Raw genomic sequence first — 26927 nt, 5'->3', positions numbered from 1 at the left:
AACTCCAGACGCCTCCTTAAGCCTGCCTGATGGGGAGGGGCAATTTACTGCACATGCACATGCTATCATTAACCTGGCAAGAAATGGGAGTGTCCAGTCACTGGAGCAGACTTCTGGGGGCTCAAGGCCACCTGACTCATTCCAAACTCTAATTACACAGTTTTCCATTGAAAGCAGAGATGAAGAAAACTAGTCTTGCGAGGAAAGAGCCAGACAGTCTGGGCAGGGTATTTTCCAGCAGGACACACTAGGGAGGCTTTATTGATGGTCAGGCCTGGGACCCCATCCAGAATAGGTCCAAATGGATACTTACTATGGCCAGTTGAAAACTGCAGACACCATGGAGGTATCATTTTCCTTGATTTCAAGCTCAACTACAAAACTCTAGTAATCTAAACAGTAGGGCTCAGAGAGCTCAGGAAAAGCCATGTACATACAGATCAATAAACAGATACAAGCGCATACAAGGAGGAAAAGACAGTGCCCTGAAGTAAGTATGTTAGACTAAGCATGCATAAGAATGAAACTGGACCACAGCCTTAAACATACACAAAAATAAATTCATAATGAGTTACAGATTTGATTATAGAACCGGGAACCATAAAACTCCTAGAACAAAACAGTCAGAAAACACTTTGACATAGGTTTTAGCAATATAATTGTGGAACAGTCCCCTCAGGCAAGGCTCCAGAAGCTAAAATAAACAAATGGGTTAATATCAAATTGAACAGCTTTGGCTTCAGGTTTGTTTCTTGGAGGGAAGGCTCTGGCTCTCTCCTGCATTGTGCAGGCTCAGGTTGGAGAAGGCATGCTTCTCCGTGGAGCGTCATGGGCAGGGATGGTGTTGGCATTCCACCCGGACTTCTTTCTCACATGGAGGCAGAGGGACTCTACGTTAGGCGTTCTCACACACTCTGAGTTAGCTGAGGGCTTTCCCCGCCTGGGATCCAGGCGTTGAGACGGCAGAGGCCGCCCGCTTAGACCGGGAGCCCTCCCTTCAGAAGCGTGCAGCTTCCTCTCCCATCTAGGCTTCTCTCTTTGCCAACGCCGTTCGTGGAAGGACGCTTTTGCCAAAGAACAGTGTTCTGAATGCAAGAACCGCTAGTTTGGACTGGTACCGGGCACCTGTGAGAAAAGACTCTGTCTCCCTGTAACAGGCTGTTGCAACAGAGGTGCTGGTGGCACCCACAGTCCCTGGAGTGGAAAAAGGCCAGATTCACAACCCTGGACCTCGCCCCTCAGGAAGCAGGCCACTTCCTCTCTCATCTATGCTTCTCTCTTTGTGGACGCTGTTCGGGGGTGCAAGGTTTTCCCAGAGATCTGTATTGTTCTAAATTTAGGACCCGCTGGATCGGTCGCTTCCGGACCCCTGTGAGAAATGACTGTGCCTCCCTGAAACAGGCTGTAGCACCAGAGGTGCTGGTGGCACCCACAGGCCCCTGGGGTGGAAACAAAGCCCTTAGGGTGTCTGTACTTTCGCCCTGTCTGAAAGAAGGCTTTCTGGCTTTAGGGGAAATTGGCCCTGACTGGGCTTCCTTCGTGAAGCTCGTTCATTGAGCTGTGTTGGCGGCTTGCTCTGTGCTTCTGGGTGTCACCTGTGCTTCTCTCTTCCTGGGAATGAGTGTGGCATTTGGGGCTACTGCGTTGTCCCGATGTACTCTCCTAGCACTTGTTTTGGCTACCACCCTTCCAACCACGCCTGCCCGACCACTCCTGTTTGGGCAGGCCTCTCTGCTCAAGGCACCCCCGAGGATGTGTGCCCCACGGAGGGCTTCACTGTCCTGTCCTCACCTCGGGTCAGGTATGCAGCACGGTGCTTTCCTAAAGCTTTCTCCACAGGGGTCGACCTTCGTCGACATTCAGACTGAGAGAAGCTTTCCTGTGTCAGAAGTACTCCCGCACACTCAGAGCAGGAGTATGTATTCTGCTGGGGGGTCTGTGGTCACGGTAGCATCAGGAGCTGGTTTCAATGCCCTTGTGCAGAACTTCTGTGAGCCCGAGTAATCGGGCACCTTTTCCGATGTCCTCTGACCCAAGGACCGGAAACCTTACTCTGCCCTCTACACCAACACTCGGGCGACATTCTTTCTGTCTTCGCCAGAGAGGCCTGCACGAGAAAAACAGCTCTGCTTCAGGCTTGTTTCTTGGAGGGAATGCTCTGGATCTCTCCTGCGTTGTGCAGGCTCATATTGGAAAAGGCAGGTTTCTCTGAGGAGCGTCGTGGGGAGGGATGGTGTTGGCATTCCACCATGACTTCTTTCTCACAGGTAGGTAGAGGGACACGACCTCAGGCGTTCTCACACACTGTGAGTTAGCTGAGAGCTTTTTCAGCCTAGGACCCAGGCTACGAGCCGGCAGAGGCCAGACGCTTAGCACGGGAGCTCTCCGTTCAGGAGCCTGCCGGTTCCTCTTTCATCTATGCTTCTCTCTTCCTGGACGCCGTTTGGGGAAGGACGATTTAGCCAGCAAACTGCTCTGAATTCAGGAGCGGCTGGCTCGGTCTGCCCTCGGGCCCCTGTGAGATATGACTCTGCCTCCCTGAAACAGGCTATTACACCAGAGGTGCTGGTGGCACCCACAGGCCCCTGGGGTGGAACCAAAGCCCACATGATGTCTGTACTTTTGCCCTGTCTGAAAGAAGGCTTTCTGGTTTTAGGGGAAATCGGAGCTGACTGGGCTTCCTCCGTGAAGCTCGTTCATGGAGCTGAGGAATTGACGGCTAGCTCTGTGCGTCTGGGGGTCACCTGTGCTTCTCTCTTCCTGGGACTGAGTGTGCCGTTTGGGGCTACTGAGTCGTCCCGATGTACTCTCGTGGCATTTGTTTTGGCTACCACCCTTGCAACCTCGCCTGCCCTGCCACTCGGGTTTTGGGAAGGCCTCTCTGCTCAGGGCAGCTCCGAGGATGTGCCCCCGGGAGGGCTTCACCGTCCTGTCCTCTCCGCGGGTCGGGTATGCAGCATGGTTCTTTCCTAAAGCTTTCTGCACTGGGGCTGACCGTCGTTGACGATCAGGCTGAGAGAAGCTTGCCTGTGTCGGAAGTACTCCCGCACACTCAGAGCTGGAGTGTGTATATTCCTGGGGGGTCCGTGGTCACGGTAGCAGCAGGAGCCAGTTTCCACGCCCTTGGGCGGAGCTTCTGTAGAGCCTAGTGAAGGGCAGCCTTCTCCGATGTCTTCCGATCCGAGGGCCGGGAACCTTCCCCAGGCCTGGGCACCTACACTTGGGCGCGACTCTTCCTGTCTTCGCCAGTGAGGCCTGCTCGAAAAGACAGCTCAGCTTCAGGCTTGTTTCTTGGTAGGAATTCTCTGACTCCTTCCTGCGTTTGCCCTCTCGGGTTGGAGAAGGCATGTTTCTCCATGGAGCGTCGTGGGCAGGGATGGTGTTGGCATTCCACCGTGACTTCTTTCTTACAGGGAGGCAGAGGGACTCTACCTCAGGCGTTCTCATACACTCTGAGTTAGCCGAGAGCTTTCATCGCCTAGGACCCAGGTGCTGAGCCGGCAGAGGCCAGCTGCTTACCCTGGGAGCTCTCCCTTCAGGAGTGTGTCCCTTCCTCTCTCATCTAGGCTTCTCTCCGACACTTTTCGGGGAAGGACGCTTTTGCCAGAGAACATTGTTGCTCTAAATTCAGGAACCGCTGCCTTGGTAGGCTTCCGGGCCCCTGTGAGAAACAACTTTGCCTCCCTGCAACAGGCTGTGGTACCAGAAATGCTGGTGGCCACCTCAGGCCCCGGGGGTGGAACCAAAGCCCTCAGGGTGTTTGTGCTTTCGCCCTGTCTGAAAAAAGGCTCCCTGGCTTTAGAGGAAATCGGTGCTGACTGGGCTTCCTCCGTGAGGCTCGTTCATGGAGCTGAGGCCTTGGCGTCTTGCTCTGTGCTTCTTGTTGTCACGACTGCTTCACTCTTCCTGGGACTGAGTGTGGCGTTTAGGGCTACTGCGTCGTCCCGACGTACTCTTGTGGCAATTGCAATGGCTACTACCCCTCCAACCCCGCCTGCCTGGCCACTCCTGGTTTGGGCAGGCCTCTCTGCTCTGGGTACCTCCGAGGATGTGTGCCCCACGGAGGGCTTCACTGTCCTGTCCTCTCCGTGGGTCGGGTATGCAGCACGGTGCTTTCCTAAAGCTTTCTCCACTGGGGCCGACCGTCGTCTACGTTTAGGCTGAAAGAAGCCGGTCTGTGTCGGATGTACTCCTGCACACTCAGAGCTGGAGTGTGTATTCTGCTGGGGGTCAGTGGTCACGGTAGCATCAGGAGCCCGTTTCCATGCCCTTCTGCGGAGCTTCTGTGAGGCCTAGTGAACGGGCGCCTTCTCCGATGTCCTCCGACACAAAAGGGACGTGAACCTTCCTTGAGCCTCTGCACCAATGCTCAGGTACGATTCTTTAAGTATTTGCCAGAGAGGCCTGAACGAGAAAGACAGCTTGGCTTCAGGCTTGTTTCTTGGAGGGTAGGCTATGGCTCTCTCCTGCGTTGTGCAGGCTCAGGTTGGAGAAGGCATGCTTCTCCGTGGAGCGTCGTGGTCAGGGGTGGTGTTGGCATTCCACCCTGACTTCCTCCTCACAGGGAGGCAGAGGGTCTCTACCTCAGGCGTTCGCACACACTCTGACTTAGCCAAAGGCTTTCCGTGCCTAGGACAAGGCTCTAAGCCGGCAGTGGCTGGCCGCTTAGCCCGGAAGCTCTCCCATCAGAGGCATGCCGCTCCCTCTCTCATCTAGGCTTCTCTCTTCATGGACGCCGTGCGGAGAATGACGCTTTTGCCAGAGGACAGTGTTGCTCTGAATTCACGACCCACTGTATCGGTCGGCTTCCGGGCCTCTGTGAGAACCAACTCTGCCTCCCAGAAACAAGCTGTCGCACCAGAGGTGCTGGTAGCACCCAAAGGCCCCTGGCATGGAAACAAAGCCCTCAGGGTGTCTGTACTCTCGCCCTGTCTGAAAGAAGGCTTTCTGGCTTTAGGGGAAGTTGGCGCTGATGGGGCTTCCTCCGTAAAGGTCGTTCATGGAGCTGAGGCGTTGGCGGTTTGCTCTGTGCTTCTGGCTGTTCGAGTGCTTCTCTCTTCCTGGGACTGAGTGTGGCGTTTGGGGCTACTGCGTCGTCCCCATGTACTCTTGTGGCACTTGCTTTGCGCTACCACCCCACCAACCCCGCCTGCCCGGCCACTCCTGTTTTGGGCAGGCCTCCGTGCTCAGGGCACCTCCGAGGACGTGTGTCCCCTGGAGGGCTTCCCCGTCCTCTCCTCCCCTCTCCACGGGTCGGGTATGCAGCATGGTGCTTTACTAAATCTTTCTCCACTGGGGCCGACCGTCGTCGACGATCAGGCTGAGAGAAGCTGGCCTGTGTCAGAAGTACTCCCGCACACTCAGAGCTGGAGTGTGTATTCTGCTGGGGGGTCCGTGGCCACGGTAGCAGCAGGAGCCAGTTTCGACGCCCTTGTGCGGAGCTTCTGTGAGGACGAAGTGAACGGGAGCCTTCTCCAGTGTCCTCCGACCCGAGGGTAGGGAACCTTCCTCTGGCCTCTGTTCCAACACTCAAGCGCGACTCTTTCTGTCTTCGCCCTAGAGGCCTACACGAGACAGCTCAGCCTCAGACTTGTTTCTTGGAGGGAAGGCTTTGGCTCTCTCCTGTGTTGTGCAGGCTCAGATTGGAGAAGGCATGCTTCTGCGTGGAGCGTCGTGGGCAGGGATGGTGTTGGCATTCCACCGTGACTTCTTTCTCACAGGGAGGCAGAAGGACTCTACCTCAGGCGTTCTCACACACTCTGAGTTAGCCGAGGGCTTTCTCCGCCTAGGACCCAGGCACTGAGCAATCGGAGGCCGGCCACTTAGCCCGGGAGCTCTCCCTTAAGGAGCCTGCCGCTTCCTCTCTCATCTGTATTTCTCTCTTTGTGGACGCTGTTCGGGGGAGGACACTTTTCTCGGAGAACAGTATGGCTCTAAATTCAAGACCCCCTCGTTCAGTCTGGTACCGGGCACCTATGAGAAAAGACTCTGTCTCCCTGAAACTGACTTTCGCAACACAGGTGCTCGTGGCACAAACAGGCCATGGGTTGGAAAAGATTCAGCTTCGCAGCCCTGGGTCTCGGCCCTCAGGAATTGGGCCACTTCCTCTCTCTTCTATGCTGCTTTTTTCGCGGATGCTGTTCGGGGGAGCACGGTTTACCCAGAGATCTGTATTGCTCTAAATTCAGGACCAGCTGGCTCTTATTGCTGTAGGTTCCGTGGACACGGTAGCAGCAGGAGCCGGTTTCGACACGCTTGTGTGGAGCTTCTGTGAGCCTGAGTGAACGGGCGCCTTCTCCGATACCCTCTGACTCGAGGGCGGGGAACCTTCTTTAGGCCTCTGCACCAACACTCGGGCATGACTATCTTTGCCAGACAGGCCTGTACAAGAAAAGCTCGGCTTCAGGCTTGTTTCTTGGAGAGAAGGCTCTGGCTCTCTCCTGCATTGTGCAGGCTCAGGTTGGAGAAGGCATGCTTCTCTGTGGAGCGTCGTTGGCTGGGATGGTGTTGGGATTTTACCATGACTTCTTTCTCAAGGGAGGCAGAGGGACTCTACCTCAGGCATTCTCACACGCTCTGAGTTAGCTGAGGGCTTTCCCTGCCTGGAACCCAGGTGCTGAGCTGGCAGAGTCTGGCCGCTTAGCCGGGGAGCTCTCCCTTCAGGAGCCTGCTGCTTCCTCTCTCATCTAGGCTTCTCTCTTCTCAGACACCGTTTGGGGGATGATGCTTTCCATGGAGTACCGTGTTGCTCTGATTTCAGGACCCGCTGGCTCTTTCGGTTTCCGGTTCCCTGTTAGAAACGACTATGTCTTTCTGAAACACTCTGTGGCGACAGAGGTCCTTGAGGACCCACCGACTCTTCTTGTGGAGCCAAAGCCCTCAGTGTGTGTGTCCGTTTGCCACCACCTGAGAGAAGGCTTACTGGCTTTAGGAAAAATCAGAGCTGACTGGGCTTCCTCCATGAAGCTCGTTCATGGAAATGAGGCATTTGAGCCTTGGGCTGTGCTTCTGGGTGTCACAATTTCTTCTTTCTTCACGGGACTAAGTGTGGCGTGCAGGGCAACTGGGTCATCCCGAAGTACTCTTGTGGCATTTGCTTTGCGCTTCCACCCCTCCACCCGCCTGCCCCGTCACCCCCCATTTCGGCCCTCCTCGATATTCAGGGAGACTCCAAAGATGTGCGCCCCAAGGAGACCATCGCCGACCTCTCCTCTCTGCGAGACGGGGATGCAGTATGGTGTTTTCCCGAAGGTTTGCTCCCTTGGGTTCGACTGACGGCGAGTCTCCTTCTGAGAGAAGTGGGGCTGCTATCATAAATATTCCCGCGCACTCACACCTGGAGTGTGTGTTCTGCTGTGGGTCCTGCTTTCACTGTAGCAGCAGGAGTCGGTTTTGACGCTCTCGTGCGGGGCTTCTGTGAGGCTGAGTGAACGGGCACCTTCTCGGATGTCCCAAGGACCTGGAACCTTCCTCAGGCCTCCACACCAACACGTGGGTGCGACTCTTTCTCCCCTCCCCAGAGAGGCCTGCAGGCGAAAGGCAGCTCAGCTTCAGGCTTCCTTCTTGGAGGTAAGGCTCTGGTTCTCTCTCACATCGTGCAAGCTCAGGTTTGTGAAGGCATCGTTCTCCATGGAGCGACGTGTGTGAGGAGAGTGTTGGCATCCCAACCTGACTTCCTTCTCACAGGGAGTCAGAGGGAATTTACCTCAGGCATTCAGAATCACTCTGAGGTTGCAGACAGCTTCCCCGTGTTCTACACAAGGCGCTCAGCCTTCAGCCACCATCCCCTCAGCCCTTGCTCTCGCCCCTCGGGAAGCTTCCTCTCTCATCTATGGAGCGTCGTGGGCAGGGATGGTGTTGCATTCCACCGTGACTTCTTTCTCACAGGGAGGCAGAGGGACACTACGTCAGGCGTTCTCACACACTCTGAGTTAGCCGAGGGCTTTCCCCGCCTAGGACCCAGGCGCTGAGCTGGCAGAGTCCGGCCGCTTAGCCCGGGAGCTCTCCCCTCAGGAGCCTGCCGCTTCCTCTATCATCTGTGTTTCTCTCTTTGCGGACGCTATTCAGGGGAGGATGCTTTTCTCGGAGAACGGTATGGCTCTAAATTCAGGACCCACTCGTTCGGTCTGCTATCAGGTACCTGTGAGAAAAGACTCTGTCTCCCTGAAACAGGTTGTCGCAGCAGACGTGCTGGAGGCACCCACAGACCCCTGGGGTGAAACCAAAGCCCTCAGGGGGTGTGTACTTTCAGCACTGTCAGAGAGGCTTCCTGGCTTTAGGGGAAATCGGAGTTGATGGGCTTCCTCCTCCGTGAAGCTCGTTCCTGGAGCTGAGGCGTTGGCGGCTTGTTCTGTGCTTCTGGGTGTCACGGCTGCTTCTTTTTTTCACAGGACTGTGTGTGGTGTGGGGGCAATTGGGTCGTCCCGATGTATTCTTGTGGCACATGCTTGGTGCTTCCACCCCATCCTCCCACCTGCCAGCCCCCTGCCCGCCCGTTTCAGACCTCCCTGTTCAGGAGGCCTCCAAGAATGTGTGCCCCAAGGAGGGCGTCCTTGTCCCGTCTTTTCCGTGGTCGGGCATGCAGCAGAGTGTTTTCCTAAGGGTTGCCCCTGTGGGGCAGATCATCTTCGACCTTCAGGCTGAAGTAGCAGGGCTGGTGTTGGCGGTCATGGTAGCAACAGGAGCCAGTTTCGACGCACTTGTGCAGGGTTTCTGTGAGGCAGAGTGAATGGGCTCCTTCACTGATGTCCTCCGAACAGAGCACCACTAACCTTCCTCAAGGCTTCTGCACCAGCCCGCGGGAGCAACTCTTTCTCTCTTCGCCAGAGAGAACTTCACGCCAAAGACAGTTTGGCTTCAGGCTTCTTTCTTGGAGGTAAGGCTCTGGTTCTCTCTAGCATTGTGCAGGCTCAGGATTGAGAAGGCATCCTTCTCTGTGGAGCGACGTGTGTGGGGAAGGTGTTGGCATGCGACTGTGACTTCTTTCTCACAGGGAGGCAGAGGGACATTACCTCCAGCGTTCTCACACACTCTAAGTTAGCAGAATGCTTCCCCGTGTATGACCCTGCAGGTGCTGAGCCTGCAGTGGCCAGCCTCTCAATCCTGGCTCTCACCCCTCAGGAAGTGGGCCGTTTCCTTTCTCATTCCTGCTTCTCTCTTCAAAGACCTGTCCGGGGGAGGATGCTTTCCCCGAAGAATGGTGTTGCTCTGAATTCAGGGCCCTGCTCGCTAGGTCAGCTTCCGGGCCCCTGTGAGAAATGACTCTGTCTTTCTGAAACACTCTGTTACACCATAGGTTCTGACTACACCCACAGGCCCCTGAGGTGGAGCCCGATACCCTCAGGCTATAAGTTCGCCACCATTTAAGAGAAGGCTTTCTGGCTTTAGGGGAAACCGGAGTTGTCTGGGGTTCCTCTGTAAAGCTTGTTTGTGCAACTGAGGCATTTTTGCCTCTCTCTGTGCTTCTGAGTGTCGCAACTGCTTCTCACTTTATGGGACTGAGTGTGGCGTGTGGGCAACAGCATTGTCCTGAAGTACACCCGTGGCACTTGCTTTGCGCTTTGGGCTCCATCCCAACCCCTGGGATCAAGACTTGAGCCAAAGTCAGATGTTTAAGTGTGATCCACCCAGGTGCTTCAAGAATAGAATTTCGTGGGAAGAATTAACATTTCCTTTCATTCCCTCATTTGAGACATCATCATCTGAAATGTGTATATGTAATTAGTTTTCCATTCTATACATGTATGGTGGAAATTCTGTAAAGAAAACTCATAGAGTAAATAGGGTTTAAAGCTAATATTTAACATTTAACAATTGTAATATGCACATAGAAATTAAGGACCCTAATATTAGTTACAGGTTGGCTAAAATCTTATTCTTGCCCCTCCAAACATTTTTATTATTAGCTGATCTTCTAGTAAATGTTTGTCTCAGATTTCTTACTTCCCCCTCTTTCTAAAGCTCTCTGCTCATTCAGTTTATATTTGTTGCTATCTAGTAACCTGACATCTACTTTCTTTTTATCTCTGCAATATATGCATGCTTTATTTATGTTATGTCTACACCCTTCTCTACTCTTCTTATCTATTAGTATCTATTTTTCAGCCAGATTTTTCTTCTCCATCTCCTTATACTAACTTTTTTTTGAAATGTAGAATGATGTCATGCCTCTGCATTTTCATACAAGATACACAGAAAAAAAAATGTATTTGGTTGCAAATTTGTACATTATTTTCATTCATTCATTCATTCATTCATTCATTCATTCATTCAATGAATACTTTTAAAGCATCCACTCAAAAAATCTGCCTACCAGGAACTCTTGCAGGATCAATGTGCACAACAAATCCCAGCCCTCTGGTAATTTCATTTTTGTGAGTGAGACAGAATTTTTCTTCAAAGGTATCCACCTTTTATAAATGTTAGTTCACTCTACTGCTGCTCAAATCAAGACTATAAACCAGGTATCAGGTATGATGAATTGCCTCATTATCCTGAGGTCGCTACTTTTGCCCAGTTTTGTTCTGACCTCAATGGTATAATTCATAATTCCTCAGTCTTAGTGTATGTCTGACTGAGTTCTTGAAACACGTACAGTGTACTCTCATGGCTGATGATGAACAAGTAGCTGTCATCTCTGCTGGTGTAAACAGGTACCTTGGTAAACTGGAATCTGGCAAAAGAACAATGTTTGGGAATGCTTTCTTAGCACATCTTTTCTGTCATCACCAAATCTGCTTGGGGAACCTCAAAGCTGAAAAAGATCTCAAAACAGTCAGATGCAAACCTGAAAGACATTGTAATAAATTTTTTTTGCTGGTATTGAAACTTATGCTTCTACAGATCCATATAAAATACCAGTTGTTTTTGTTATTATTTCTTCTAGTCATCATTTCCATTTTTGCAATATATATATTCTCATATTCTTAACCCAGAATAATTATGATAGAAATTAAGGTTCCCTATTCCTTGGTGAAAAAAATACATAATGTCATGCTACAATATCCTTTGAGGAAAACTGAAGGACAATGAGCAGAATAGATGGTGATAGTGGGGAAGAGAGCTCTTATTTTAGATTGAATAAGGCAGGAATAGCCTTCTGTAAAGGTGAAAATTTGAACAAATGTTTAGATGGAGTAAAGGACGTGAGTCAAGAAATAATTCAGCAAATAATAACATAATAATAAGGAAAGTAATATAGCACGATGATATGAGTATTATGCACATGGAGTCTAGCATATAATTTTGAAAAGACTTGCTGTTTCATGATAAAAATGTTTCGATTTGGTTGGAGGTTGGAGGTAAAAATTGTCCACAAACAGCAAGTGAGAGGAATGCAAACAAATCAATTCAATGTGTCAAAGTCTATTATTTTAACATTTTAGTATGTCTATATTAAATTAAAAATGTATACAGTGACACAGGCCTACCCTCTACTCCCCGAATGTCTTTTGTAAGCCCACAACAAATATTTTAAGAACAATTAATAAGACAAGTGTTACAATTTGATAAAAATTAAAATACCCTGTGCTAATGTGTAACTACATTTTAATCAATTTAACAGTGACAAATCATATGGAAGAAATGACTATCATAGATGTCTTGTCCATGAAGAATATTGTAGAAAAGTATATCATTAAGGCATGAAGATACTTCCTCCATAAGTTTCCACAGTTGAGGAACAGAAACCATGATGTAGAAGAGTTAGCTTCACCATTCCCTCATTTAATTGTTTCATATATTTTTAGGATTCAAAAACTCACTGGAGTTTCCCTTTATGCCTAGGATGTGGAGTTCTTGAGAAAGTGTTGCCACTATACTGATAACAACGAGAAACATCTAGACAGATAAACCACAAAATAACTCTTCTTCTGCACATCAGGAAGTTGAATTCCCAAATCAGACAAGAAATCTGAAATCCAAGGAGAGATGGGTGCCACCATGAACAAAAAGGGGACTGGCTTATCACAGATTGGCAGAGTATGAGAACAGATAGTGCTACTACACAAGCAAGTAAGAATACATCAGCCATTTTTTTCTTCAGTTGATAAAGGCTGGGTAGAGGTTAAAATGTCTCTGTAGAACCCCTTGAACTATCAAAACAAGGACATCTATACCCAGATAGGCCTTTATCCTTTCATGGACTTCCACTGGGTGCTAAGAAAGACTGGGAACAGGTGGAGATACAAGAAAGGGTCTCCTTTTGGGCGCCTGGGAGGCTCGGTAGGTTAAGCCACTGCCTTTGCCTCAGATCATGATCTCAGGGTCCTGGGATGGAGTCTCATATTGGGCTCTCTGCTCAGCAAGGAGCCTGCTTCCTCCTCTCTCTCTCTGCCTGCCTCTCTGCCTACTTTAAAAAAAAAAAAAGAAAGGGTCTCCTTTTTAACTGGTAGGGATTCAGAAAGTTGTTTGCTCCCCCAGAAAAGTTACAAAGCCCCATCCTTTTCTCTCAAAAGTCTAGGTCTATCACTCCCAGACACTAGCAAAAGCCCTTTACCCAAGGGGAAGGGGAAACTAACAGCTCTGAGCACAGTATCTTACACCAGTAAGAATGGAGAGGTCTTCTACATTTGGGGAATGGAAAAACAATGTTCTGATCCATAAGACCTACCACAACACAACTCACATTTCCCTTCTACCATGGGGAGGAGGAGCAGATACATTGAGAGAAACCTACCTCTGATGCCACACAGAGCTTACCTGATTTGAAGGTGAACTAGACTACATAAGAGCAAGCACCAAGTAGGAGCCATAAGAGTCTAACCTTGGGAAGAAGCAAAAGTGGTTAAAAGAACACCATTGTAGCACGGGCTTACAGGATGGTGAAAACGGAGAGCAGAACACAAACTTTGAGGGAAATCCTCCATCAATCACAAACATTCCAATCCCAAAATAAAAATGTATACAGTGAAACAGGCCTACCCTCTACTCCCCAAATGTCTTTTGTAAGCCCACAACAAATACCCATTGCCATGGGTATGTGCTTATCAAGTTCTTATGGCCCAATCATCTGAAAACCAGTCTTTGCTTCCAAGTTTTTTTGTTAGTCTATTTTTTGCCCTAACTGTTATCAATTCCATAAGGCAACAACAACTAACATCGATGCCTATAAAATTTTTTTAACAAATGTGTCCTGGGTATCAGGCTCAACACTAGGGGAATTGTGAGTTAGGTGAGTTAAAGGCAATCCCTTTGCAATGGTCCCTCAGGAAGCCACAGGACAAGTTAATGAAAGAAGGAAAGATAAAGGAAGGAAGGAAGGAAGGAAGGGAAAGAACACAGTGTAAAGCGGCAAATCAATCAACAGGAAAGGACCCAGAGATGACCAGATATTGGGATTATCAGTTAGAGTATTCAAAATAACTATGATTGATATATTATGGGTTATAATAGGAGAGATTGAACATACAGGGGTTTTTTATAAAGCATTAGAAACTAGAGAAAGGAACCAAGTGAAAATGATAGAAATATAAAAACCTGATGTCAAAGAACAATGGTATCTGCCTTCAGCTCCTCCGTAGAACTGGAACTAAACTGCACACTGCTAAAAAACCCATGGGTTGAAGTACAAGTCACAAGGAGAATCAGATAATATTTTAAAAATTTTATTGGAAATGAAAATAATTTGGGGCAACTGGGTGGCGCCGTTGGTTAAGCATCTACTTCAGCTCAGGTCATGATACCAGGGTTCTGGGATGGAGCTCCATGTAGAGCTCCCTGCTGAGGGAGCCTGCTTCTCCCTCTTCTTTTGCCCCTCTCTCCTGTTCATGCTTTCTCTCTCTCTCTCAAATAAATGAACCCTTAAAAAAATAAAAATAACATACCAAAATTTGTGTGATATGGCTAATGAAAAGGAAAGTAATACTGTTTTTGTTTGTTTGTTTTAGCAAAGTAATACTGTTAAATGCTGATATTAAAATACGTCTCATGTGATGTGTGCCTGGGTGCCTCACTTGGTTAAGCATCTGCCTTCAGCTCAGATCATGATCCCAGGGTCCTGGGCTCCAGCTCCCTCTTCAGCAGGAAGCCTGCTTCTCCCTCTGCCCACTCCCCCTGTTTGTATTTCCTCTCACACTGTCTCTCTCTGTCAAGTAAATAAATAAAATCTTAAAAAACAAACAAACAAAAAAACCCAAACCTTCCATTGGGGTGCCTGGGTGGCTCAGTGGGTTAAGCCTCTGCCTTCAGCTTAGGTCATAATCTCAGGGTCCTGGGATCAAGCCCCACTCAGGCTCTCTGTTCAGCAGGGAACCTGCTACTCCCTTTCCCCACCATGCTTGCCTCTCTGCCAACCTGTGATCTCTGTCAAATAAATAAATAAAATCTTTAAATAATATATGTCTTGAAGTGATATTAATTTTCATCTTAAGGAACTAGAAAGAGAGGACCAAATGAAACTCAAGTCAACCAAAAAAAAAGATATAATAAAGCAAAAGTAGAAGCAATAATCTTTAAAAGAGAAAAACAAACAATAAAATGAATGAAGCAATGCTAATTACTAAGAAGGATGAATATAATCACTAAGCTCTAATGATATGTCTTAAGAAAAAAAGAATGTAAAAATAAACAATATTAGCAAGAAAGAAGGGGACATCCAGAAGATCATCCTAATATTAATAGGTTAATGAGGGAATATTATTAACAACTTGGTGTTCATAAATTCAGAAATCTGGATGAAATGGACAAATTTCTTGAATGGCACAAGTTACCAAAGATTGCTCAAGAAGACATATATTACTAGAATCACATGTTTCTATATATAGAATACAATTCTATATTTATAGAATTCATTATAATGTGATACTATATTTATTAAGGAAATTGAATTTTAAGTCAATAGCTTTCCACCACCAACAACCAAAAACCAAATACATGCAACAAAAAAAATTTCAAGCCCAGATACATCACTAGTAAATTCTACTGAAGAAAACATTAACAGTATAGAAGCCTCTAGAGTAGAAGGTAAAGAACACATCCTTCATGAATAGAGACATAAAAATACTCAAAAAATACTACAGATAGAATCCAGAAATGTATAATACATCAGGGCATTATCTCGGGCATGCAGGAACGCATTTTCACATATGAAAACAAATCAGTTTACTTTGCCATTTAAGAAGATGAAGAAAAAAATACAGCCACCTCAATAGAAACAGACAATACCTCTGACATAATTCAATAATTCCTTTATGACAAAAATGCCTTCACAAACTAATAATAAAAGGAAACTTCATCAACCTGATGATGAACATCTGCAAAAGAAAAAAAAAAAGCAGCAACAAAACTACAGCTAAATCATGCTTCATGACAAATGAATACATGCTTCCCTCTTATATCAGGATGAAAAGCAGTGTTCTCTCACTGTTCCTAATGAAAATCACAATGGTGGCCCTAGCCAGTGCAATAGGGCAAAAAAGGAAGTGAAAGAAAGAAAGAAGGTAGGAAGAAAAGAAGGAAGGATGGAAAGAGTGAAAGAAAGAGAGAGAAAGAAAGAAGGAAAGAAAGAAAGAAAGAAAGAAAGAAAGAAAGAAAGAAAGAAAGAAAGAAAAAGGGAAAAGTAAAAGTGACTTAACTCACAACATGATGTTCTACATAGAAATAGCTTAAAAAATCTACAAGAAAACCTACTAGGGGCGCCTGGGTGGCTCAGTGGGTTAAGCCGCTGCCTTCGGCTCAGGTCATGATCTCAGGGTCCTGGGATCGAGGCCCGCATTGGGCTCTCTGCTCAGCAGGGAGCCTGCTTCCCTCTCTCTCTCTCTGCCTGCCTCTCCATCTACTTGTGATTTCTCTCTGTCAAATAAATAAATAAAATCTTAAAAAAAAAAAAAAAAAAAAAAAGAAAACCTACTAGTGCCCATAAATGAATTCTGATATAATGAGGTATAATAGAAGTATGGAAAAAATCCATCTTATTTCACATTTACGTAACTGTAATTAGAAATTGAAATAGTACCAAGTACAATTGTAGCAAAAAAATTTAGAATATTATTCACACTTAAATACATTTGCACAATATACTTAAGATTTATATAATAAAACAGAAAACATTGACATCAAAGACATAGATAAGTGGAGAAATGTACTGTACTCATAAATTGAGTTAAAATGCTTAATATATAATTTCTCCTCAGATTTATTTAAACTTTCAATTCACTTCTAATTAAAAATCCAAGCAAGGTAAGTGAAAAAAGTCAAGCAGAGAAAGACAATTATCAGATGGTTTAACTCATATATGGAACGTAAGGAATAGAATGGAGGACCATAGGGGAAGGGAAGGAAAACTAAGTGGAAAGAAATGAGAGAAGGAGACAAACCATGAGAGACTCTGGACTCTGGGATACAGACTGAGGGTTACAGAAGTTGGGGAGGAGGAGGTAACCAGGTGATGGGTAGTAAGGAGGGCATATGTGGTGATGAGCACTGGATGTTACAGGCAACTAATGAATCATTGAAACTACATCAAAAATTAATGATGTACAATGTTGGAGAATTGAACATAATAATAAAAAAAATTTAAGATTCTAAGCAAGTTATTTTGTTTATTTGCTTGTTTGCTTTGTAGAGATCAACAAGCTGGTATCAAAATGTATATGGAGGTGGCTCATTCCAGATGGTGCAGCTTAACCAGATGCCTGACAAAAACTCTTCAGCAAAAAGCCCTTGTCAGTTTAAAAAAGGGAAGCTTATCTAACACATGGAGTGAAAAGTACAGCTCTTTACAAAACAAAAAGAAAACAAAACAAAAAACCCACCTGTTTGGAAAGCAGGCATATGGGCTCCGCTGTGGAGATGCCTTTCAGAAATTCAAAATGAGGTTGACTCTTTTCCAATGAAAATGACAGACAGATAAAAAATGGTAACCCAAAAGAAACAGGAAAGTTGCAATGGTCCCACCAAACTTTACAGTGGACAATCACACCAGATAAGAAAGCCTCACAGAAGATTGGTTTCCAATTACATAACCAACTCAAGCTTCCCAAAGCACATAAATGGTGCATATATGAATGGTTCTATTCAACTATTGATAAACAACTGTTTGAAGGCTATGATGACTTCTGTGTCTTTCTGAAGGAATCCTTTCCTAATTTAAAAACAAGAAAGTTACAAGGGTAGAATGGGGAATAATCAGGTGACTTATGGGAAAACATGGAGACTTTCTTGTTCATATTTTGAGGAAGAGAGACCAGCGTTAAAACAGAAACGACAGAAAATACGACTCTTACAAAAAAGGCAAGTTGCAGATGTTTCCCAGTTCGAAGATCTCCCAGATGCAATTCCTTTGCCCCTGTTTATTGGAACCAAAGTTATAGTTCGATTACGTGGTGTTCATGATGGTCTCTTCATAGTTGCTGTGGATACTTTTTTTTTTTATTTCCAGCATAACAGTATTCATTATTTTTGCACCACACCCCGTGCTCCATGCAGTCCGTGCCCTCTATAATACCCACCACCTGGTACCCCAACCTCCCACCCCCTGTCCCTTCAAAACCCTCAGATTGTTTTTCAGAGTCCATAGTCTCTCATGGTTCACCTCCCCTTCCAATTTCCCCCAACTCCCTTCTCCACTCTAAGTCCCCATGTCCTCCATGCTATTTGTTATGCTCCACAAATAAGTGAAACCATATGATAATTGACTCTCTCTGCTTGACTTATTTCACTCAGCATAATCTCTTCCAGTCCCGTCCATGTTGCTACAAAAGTTGGGTATTCATCCTTTCTGATGGAGGCATAATACTCTATCCCCAGGGGTACAGGTCTGTGAATCACCAGGTTTACACACTTCACAGCACTCACCAAAGCACATACCCTACCCAATGTCCATAATCCCACCCCCTTCTCCCAAACCCCCTCCCCCCAGCAACCCTCAGTTTGTTTTGTGAGATTAAAAGTCACTTATGGTTTGTCTCCCTCCCAATCCCATCTTGTTTCATTTATTCTTCTCCTACCCACTTAAGCCCCCATGTTGCATCACCACTTCCTCATATCAAGGAGATCATATGATAGTTGTCTTTCTCTGCTTGACTTATTTCACTAAGCATGATACGCTCTAGTTCCATCCATGTTGTCGCAAATGGCAAGATTTCATTTCTTTTGATGGCTGCATAGTATTCCATTGTGTATATATACCACATCTTCTTGATCCATTCATCTGTTGATGGACATCTAGGTTCTTTCCATAGTTTGGCTATTGTGGACATTGCTGCTATAAACATTTGGGTGCATGTGCCCCTTTGGATCACTACGTTTGTATCCTTAGGGTAAATACCCAATAGTGCAATTGCTGGGTCATAGGGCAGTTCTATTTTCAACATTTTGAGGAACCTCCATGCTGTTTTCCAGAGTGGCTGCACCAGCTTGCATTCCCACCAACAGTGTAGGAGGGTTCCCCTTTCTCCGCATCCTCGCCAGCAATCTGTCATTTCCTGACTTGTTGATTTTAGCCATTCTGACTGGTGTGAGGTGATATCTCATTGTGGTTTTGATTTGTATTTCCCTGATGCCGAGAGATATGGAGCACTTTTTCATGTGTCTGTTGGCCATCTGGATGTCTTCTTTGCAGAAATGTCTGTTCATGTCCTCTGCCCATTTCTTGATTGGATTATTTGTTCTTTGGGTGTTGAGTTTGCTAAGTTCTTTATAGATTCTGGACACTAGTCCTTTATCTGATATGTCGTTTGCAAATATCTTCTCCCATTCTGTCAGTTGTCTTTTGATTTTGTTAACTGTTTCCTTTGCTGTGCAAAAGCTTTTGATCTTGATGAAATCCCAATAGTTCATTTTTGCCCTTGCTTCCCTTGCCTTTTGCATTGTTCCTAGGAAGATGTTGCTGCGGTTGAGGTCAAAGAGGTTGCTGCCTGTGTTCTCCTCAAGGATTTTGATGGATTCCTTTCGCACATTGAGGTCCTTCATCCATTTGGAGTCTATTTTTGTGTGTGGTGTAAGGAAATGGTCCAATTTCATTTTTCTACATGTGGCTGTCCAATTTTCCCAGCACCATTTATTGAAGAGGCTGTCTTTTTGCCATTGGACATTCTTTCCTGCTTTGTCGAAGATTAGTTGACCATAGAGTTGAGGGTCTATTTCTGGGCTCTCTATTCTGTTCCATTGATCTATGTGTCTGTTTTTGTGCCAGTACCATGCTGTCCTTGATGACGACAGCTTTGTAATAGAGCTTGAAGTCCGGAATTGTGATGCCACCAACGTTGGCTTTCTTTTTCAATATCCCTTTGGCTATTCGAGGTCTTTTCTGGTTCCATATAAATTTTAGCATTATTTGTTCCATTTCTTTGAAAAAGATGGATGGTACTTTGATAGGAATTGCATTAAATGTGTAGATTGCTTTAGGTAGCATAGACATTTTCACAATATTTATTCTTCCAATCCAGGAGCATGGAACATTTTTCCATTTCTTTGTGTCTTCCTCAATTTTCTTTCATGAGTACTTTATAGTTTTCTGAGTATAGATTCTGTGTCTCTTTGGTTAGGTTTATTCCTAGGTATCTTATGGTTTTGGGTGCAATTGTAAATGGGATTGACTCCTTAATTTCTCTTTCTTCTGTCTTGCTGTTGGTGTAGAGAAATGCAACTGATTTCTGTGCATTGATTTTATATCCTGACACTTTACTGAATTCCTGTATAAGTTCTAGCAGTTTTGGAGTGGAGTCTTTTGGGTTTTCCACATATAGTATCATATCATCTGCGAAGACTGATAATTTGACTTCTTCTTTGCCGATTTGGATGCCTTTAATTTCCTTTTGTTGTCTGATTGCTGAGGCTAGGACCTCTAGTACTATGTTGAATAGCAGTGGTGATAATGGACATCCCTGCCGTGTTCCTGACCTTAGCGGAAAAGCTTTCAGTTTTTCTCCATTGAGAATGATATTTGCGGTGGGTTTTTCATAGATGGCTTTGATGATATTGAGGTATGTGCCCTCTATCCCTACACTTTGAAGAGTTTTGATCAGGAAGGGATGCTGTACTTTGTCAAATGCTTTTTCAGCATCTATGGAGAGTATCATATGGTTCTTGTTCTTTCTTTTATTGATGTGTTGTATCACATTGACTGATTTGCGGATGTTGAACCAACCTTGCAGCCCTGGAATAAATCCCGCTTGGTCGTGGTGAATAATCTTTTTAATGTACTGTTGAATCCTATTGGCTAGTATTTTGTTGAGTATTTTCGCATCTGTGTTCATCAAGGATATCGGTCTATAGCTCTCTTTTTTGGTGGGATCCTTGTCTGGTTTTGGGATCAAGGTGATGCTGGCCTCATAAAATGAGTTTGGAAGTTTCCTTCCATTTCTATTTTTTGGAACAGTTTTAGGAGAACAGGAATTAGTTCTTCTTTAAATATTTGGTAGAATTCCCCCAGGAAGCCGTCTGGCCCTGGGCTTTTGTTTGTTTGGAGATTTTTAATGACTGTTTCAATCTCCTTACTGGTTATGGGTCTGTTCAGGTTTTCTATTTCTTCCTGGTTCAGTTGTGGTAGTTTATATGTTTCTAGGAATGCATCCATTTCTTCCAGATTGTCAAATTTATTGGCGTAGAGTTGCTCATAGTATGTTCTTATAATAGTTTGTATTTCTTTGGTGTTAGTTGTGATCTCTCCTCTTTCATTCATGATTTTATTTATTTGGGTCCTTTCTCTTTTCTTTTTGATAAGTCGGGCCAGGGGTTTATCAATTTTATTAATTCTTTCAAAGAACCAGCTCCTAGTTTCGTTGATTTGTTCTATTGTTTTTTTTGGTTTCTATTTCATTGATTTCTGCTCTGATCTTTATGATTTCTCTTCTCCTGCTGGGCTTAGGGTTTCTTTCTTGTTCTTTCTCCAGCTCCTTTAGGTGTAGGGTTAGGTTGTGTACCTGAGACCTTTCTTGTTTCTTGAGAAAGGCTTGTACCGCTATATATTTTCCTCTCAGGACTGCCTTTGTTGTGTCCCACAGATTTTGAACTGTTGTATTTTCATTATCATTTGTTTCCATGATTTTTTTCAATTCTTCTTTAATTTCCCGGTTGACCCATTCATTCTTTAGAAGGATGCTGTTTAGTCTCCATGTATTTGGGTTCTTTCCAAACTTCCTTTTGTGGTTGAGTTCTAGCTTTAGAGCATTGTGGTCTGAAAATATGCAGGGAATGATCCCAATCTTTTGATACCGGTTGAGTCCTGATTTAGGACCGAGGATGTGATCTATTCTGGAGAATGTTCCATGTGCACTAGAGAAGAATGTGTATTCTGTTGCTTTGGGATGAAATATTCTGAATATATCTGTGATGTCCATCTGGTCCAGTGTGTCGTTTAAGGCCTTTATTTCCTTGCTGATCTTTTGCTTGGATGATCTGTCCATTTCAGTGAGGGGAGTGTTAAAGTCCCCTACTATTATTGTATTATTGTTGATGTGTTTCTTTGATTTTGTTATTAATTGGTTTATATAGTTGGCTGCTCCCACGTTGGGGGCATAGATATTGAAAATTGTTAAATCTTGTTGGACAGACCCTTTGAGTATGATATAGTGTCCTTCCTCATCTCTTATTATAGTCTTTGGCTTAAAATCTAATTGATCTGATATAAGGATTGCCACTCCTGCTTTCTTCTGATGTCCATTAGCATGGTAAATTCTTTTCCACCCCCTCACTTTAAATCTGGAGGTGTCTTCGGGCTTAAAATGAGTTTCTTGGAGACAACATATAGATGGGTTTTGTTTTTTGATCCATTCTGATACCCTGTGTCTTTTGACAGGGGCATTTAGCCCATTAACATTCAGGGTAACTATTGAGAGGTATGAATTTAGTGCCATTGTATTGCCTGTAAGTTGACTGTTACTGTATATGGTCTCTGTTCCTTTCTGATCTACCACTTGTAGGCTCTCTCTTTGCTTAGAGGACCCCTTTCAATATTTCCTGTAGAGGTGGTTTGGTATTTGCAAATTCTTTCAGTTTTTGTTTGTCCTGGAAGCTTTTAATCTCTCCTTCTATTTTCAATGATAGCCTAGCTGGATATAGTATTCTTGGCTGCATGTTTTTCTCGTTTAGTGCTCTGAAAATATCATGCCAGCTCTTTCTGGCCTGCCAGGTCTCTGTGGATAAGTCAGCTGCCAATCTAATATTTTTACCATTGTATGTTACAGACTTCTTTTCCCGGGCTGCTTTCAGGATTTTCTCTTTGTCACTGAGACTTGTAAATTTTACTATTAGGTGACAGGGTGTGGGCCTATTCCTATTGATTTTGAGGGGCGTTCTCTGAACCTCCTGAATTTTGATGCTCGTTCCCTTTGCCATATTGGGGAAATTCTCCCCAATAATTCTCTCCAGTATACCTTCTGCTCCCCTCTCTCTTTCTTCTTCATCTGGAATCCCAATTATTCTAATGTTGTTTCGTCTTATGGTGTCACTTATCTCTCAAATTCTCCCCTCGTGGTCCAGTAGCTGTTTGTCCCTCTTTTGCTCAGCTTCTTTATTCTCTGTCATTTGGTCTTCTATATCACTAATTCTTTCTTCTGCCTCATTTATCCTAGCAGTGAGAGCCTCCATTTTTGATTGCACTTCATTAATAGCTTTTTTTATTTCAACTTGGTTAGATTTTAGTTCTTTTATTTCTCCAGAAAGGGCTTTTATATCTCTCGAGAGGGTTTCTCTAATATCTTCCATGCCTTTTTCGAGCCCGGCTAGAACCTTGAGAATTGTCATTCTGAACTCTAGATCTGACATATAACCAATGTCTGTATTGATTAGGTCCCTAGTCTTCGGTACTGCCTCTTGTTCTTTTTTTTGTGTTGAATTTTTCCGTCTTGTCATTTTGTCCAGATAAGAGTATATGAAGGGGCAAGTAAAATACTAAAAGGGTGGCAACAACCCCAGGAAAAAATGCTTTAACCAAATTAGAAGAGATCCAAAATCGTGAGGGGGGAGAAAGGGGATAAAAAGAGGTTCAAAAAGGAAGAAAGAAAAAAAAAAAAAAAAGAAAAAAAAAAAAGAAAAAAGAAAAAAGAAAAGAAAAGAATTAAAAGAAAAAAAAGGAAAACACCTAAGAAAAATGTAAAGAAGAAAATATATATATATTAGATAAACTAGTAAAAAATCGTTAAAAAAGAAAAAGGTAACAGTTAAAAAAAAAAAATTTTACCCGAAGGTGAGAAAAAAAAAAAAATGAAAAAGAAAAAAATTAAATTAACTGCAAGACTAAAAAAAAATCACAGGGAAAAAGCCATGAGTTCCGTGCTTGGCTTTCTCCTCCTCTGGAATTCTGCTGCTCTCCTTGGTATTGAAACCACACTCCTTGGTAGGTGAACTTGGTCTTGGCTGGATTTCTTGTTGATCTTCTGGGGGAGGGGCCTGTTGTAGTGATTCTCAAGTGTCTTTGCCCCAGGCGGAATTACACCGCCCTTACCCGGGGCCGGGGTGAGTAATCCGCTCGGGTTTGCTTTCAGGAGCTTTTGTTCCCTGAGCGCTTTCCGTAGAGTTCCGGAGGACGGGAATACAAATGGCGGCCTCCTGGTCTCCGGCCCGGAGGAGCCGAGAGCCCAGGGCCGCACTCCTCAGTGTGCCCTCAGAGAACAGCGCCTAGTTACTCCCGTCTGCCTGACCTCCGGCCGCGCTCCGAGCTCTCCGAGCCTGCGACCAGTTCAAGGTAACACCGAGCTGTGAGCTTACTGTCGGCTCTGTCTCTGTAGCCGGCTTTCCCGTTCCAATACCCGCAAGGTCTGCGACACTCAGACACCCCTGATCCTTCTGTGACCCTGCGGGACCTGAGGCCACGCTGAACCCGTGTGGGCTTCGCCCCGGTTTAGCCTCTGGAGCGATGTCCCTCAGCGGAACAGACTTTTAAAAGTCCTGATTTTGTGCTCCGTTGCTCCGCCGCTTGCCGGGAGCCGGCCCCTCCCCCCGGGGTCTATCTTCCCGTCGCTTTGGATTCACTTCTCCGCCGGTCCTACCTTTCAGAAAGTGGTTGTTTTTCTGTTTCCAGAATTGCTGTTCTTCTTCTCTTCGATCTGCCGATGGATTTTCAGGTGTTTGCAATCTTTAGATAAGCTATCTAGCTGATCTCCGGCTAGCTGAAGCAGTCTCAGCCTGCTACTTCTCCGCCATCTTGACTCCTCCTGCTGTGGATACTTTTAATCCTCCTTATAGAGTAACTTTTGATAGGGTAGGGCTTGGCAACCATACCATACCTGACTATGAAGTTCTTAGTAATGAGCTGCATGAGACGATGCCAGTTGCTGTCTTTAACAAAATCAGGGGCCTTCTTGATTCTTTATGACTCCACCATGGTTACATTACATTCCTCCCCTCCAGTCACCAATTAGGGATAATGATCCTGTACTAGCACAGTCACCTTGGAGAAGTAAGATTCCTGGCTCTGACACTGAAACGCTAGGTCATTTTCCAGTACAATTCCTCATCCAAGTGAACACTTCGTCAAAAGTTCTCATGATTAAAAAGGGACATATCAAAAAATTAAGAGCAATGAACACAGAAGCAAAAAAATTGAAATCCTGTTGCATGCCCATTGGCATTGAATTTTGGCGGAGTTATGCAACCATCATTCTGGAGCTTGAGCAACTCAACAAGGACCTCGACAAAGTTTGCATGAAGTGCAGCACTGCTATCAGCCTGCTCCATCCAGACCAGGGCCGGCAGCCTAAGGACGAACCCACAGATAGGAGACTTAGCCACTAGATGGCTCTGTGTTGAGAATAGAATTCTGACATATTTAATCTTCAGCTCACTCCTATTTTATTAAAAATTGTCTGGCAGAAGGAGGAGAGTTGAATTCCTTTGAGTTCAAATCACCTACAGTTTCATTAAATGATTTCAAGAGTACAATAGGTGCGTCTACTATCAGTTGCTTTCCCAATAATGTAGAAATCCATGTTTCACACATTCAGAGTGGCCTGAACCAGGTGCGAAGTCTGCAGGCCTTCTCTGCCAAGGACACCAACAGAGACTGAGAAGCAGCCTTCCCGTTCCAGCCACACAGGACGCTAGCATCCCTTCACTTCGGCTTCCATCACCAAATGACCCACGTGCTGGAAAACAAGGGAAATGTACACCTCCAGTGAAGACTTTGGAACATACTGTCATGCTTCGTAAACCACCACTGCTGACGAGCATTCTATTTATTTTTCTTTCTATGATTCAGCTGCAGTAGCATCTCTTATGTTACATGTTTATTGGCAAGTATTTTTCAGCCAAAACTGTCTAAAACTAAGATGCTTTCATGAAAGAGTGTGCTGACCCCTTTATCAACATGCATGAATTCAGATGACAGGCGCAGACAGCCGTTTCTGGGATCTACAAGCCCAGACAGGAGCCTCCTGTGGGGAGCTATGTCCTAAGGGTTTTAGTGCCAGCAGGTCAGCTCCTCTACCTGCAGGCTCTGGAAAAGAGCACCCTCCAGAGGCAGGAAGTTACTTGTGGAGGAATCAATCAGAACAGCCAAGGGAGATGCAGCTTTGACAAGTATGTGAGATGGATATCTGCTGGTGACGTTGCTCTAGAGATCATATTATAATCATAAATATTTTAATTTTTCATAATTTATAAAACAAACCTTTGTTTATTTGTCTGTTGAAAGAAAAGAAAGGAGCAGGAGAAAAATTAATTACTTGCAAAGCACTGCATTTCTGCAAGTGGATTTAGCCTGAGTTTTCCCATCAATTCAGGGCAAAAGGTACGATTGTTATGAGACTTATTTAAAAAGACTGGTAACACATTATTTTCACATTTTGTTTATTTGCACAACTTTTGAACTGGATGACTGGTTAAAATCCAAACGTGCACATTTTATAAGTCAAAAGATTTTATAGGAAAAACACATGTAATAACCAGTGCTGTGAAATGCAGAAAACAAGGTTTATATTTGGTTGTGGGTTTTTTTTTGTTGTTTTCTTGGTTTTTTAAAGAAAAAAAACCCTGCCTGAAATGTTAATCTTGTAAAAATTGTGTATTTGGGATTTTCTTTGTTTTAATATAGTATATTATAAAGTCAAACTACATTAAAATTGTTTTCATCAGGGATCCTGCTTCCCCCCTCCCCCACTGCCTCTTTGCCTACTTGTGTTATCTGTATGTCAAAAAACAAACAAGTAAACAAACAAACAAAAAACTAAAATAAGATTATTTTCCATTTGAAATTTTTGTATAGTTTAAAAATGCTTCCATATTCTTTGTTGGTACTGTGTCACTATAGAACTTAAGTGCAGAGTTTACACTTAGCTAAATTGTTATGTGAACACATATATCCTTTATTCTTAGTATTCGTAATTTAAATAAATTGATCTTTGGAAAGTAAAAAAAAAATGTATATAGAGAAGCAAAGGAACGAGAGTAGCCATTAGAAAAAGAAAAAGGAGAAAGAGAAAAAAGGAGAAAAACAGTGTTAGAGGAGAAATCACACTACATAATTTTAAGACTAACTATATTCGAGTGAGTATAGTATTGGCAAAAGTGTAGACTCCCAAGTCAAGAGAATGGAAGAGTCCAAAAATGTGTACATATGTACATATGCACATGTATATGATCAGTTAAAGAAACCAAGGTAGTCAAATAGAGAAAAGAAGGTATTTTCAACAAATAGTGCTGGAGCTATTGGACATCCATAAGCCAAACATAAAACAAAACACAACAAAAACCTGACTCAACTCCTATCTTGCACCACATACAAAAATTAACATAAAGTACATAACAGACATAAAAGTAAATGCAAAAATCTAAGATTTTTTGAGGAACATTTTAAGAAAGATTTTTGCACCCTTGAGTTAAGCGAGGATTTTCTGGATAGGACACCACAGTTATGAATCATAAAGGAAAACATGATAAATTAATCTTCATCCAAGTTACCATTTCTTCCTTCAAAATGTTTTTGTAAATTAAAGGACAAACTATAAACTACTGGAAGAAAATGCAAAACACACCTTTTTGCAAAGGAACAG

At 44.5% G+C, this 26927-nt stretch overlaps 1 pseudogene; it reads left to right on the top strand.

Annotated features, from left to right (window-relative positions):
- Positions 1 to 16603: 16603 nt before the first annotated feature.
- On the top strand, positions 16604 to 24944 carry LOC116597379 (annotated as a pseudogene).
- Positions 24945 to 26927: the final 1983 nt, after the last annotated feature.

This window comes from Mustela erminea, chromosome 8 (assembly GCF_009829155.1).
Source record: "Mustela erminea isolate mMusErm1 chromosome 8, mMusErm1.Pri, whole genome shotgun sequence".
Classification (NCBI taxonomy): domain Eukaryota; kingdom Metazoa; phylum Chordata; class Mammalia; order Carnivora; family Mustelidae; genus Mustela; species Mustela erminea.
The sequence above is the reverse complement of the archived record's forward strand: the minus strand, read 5'-3'. Positions and strand labels throughout refer to the sequence as shown.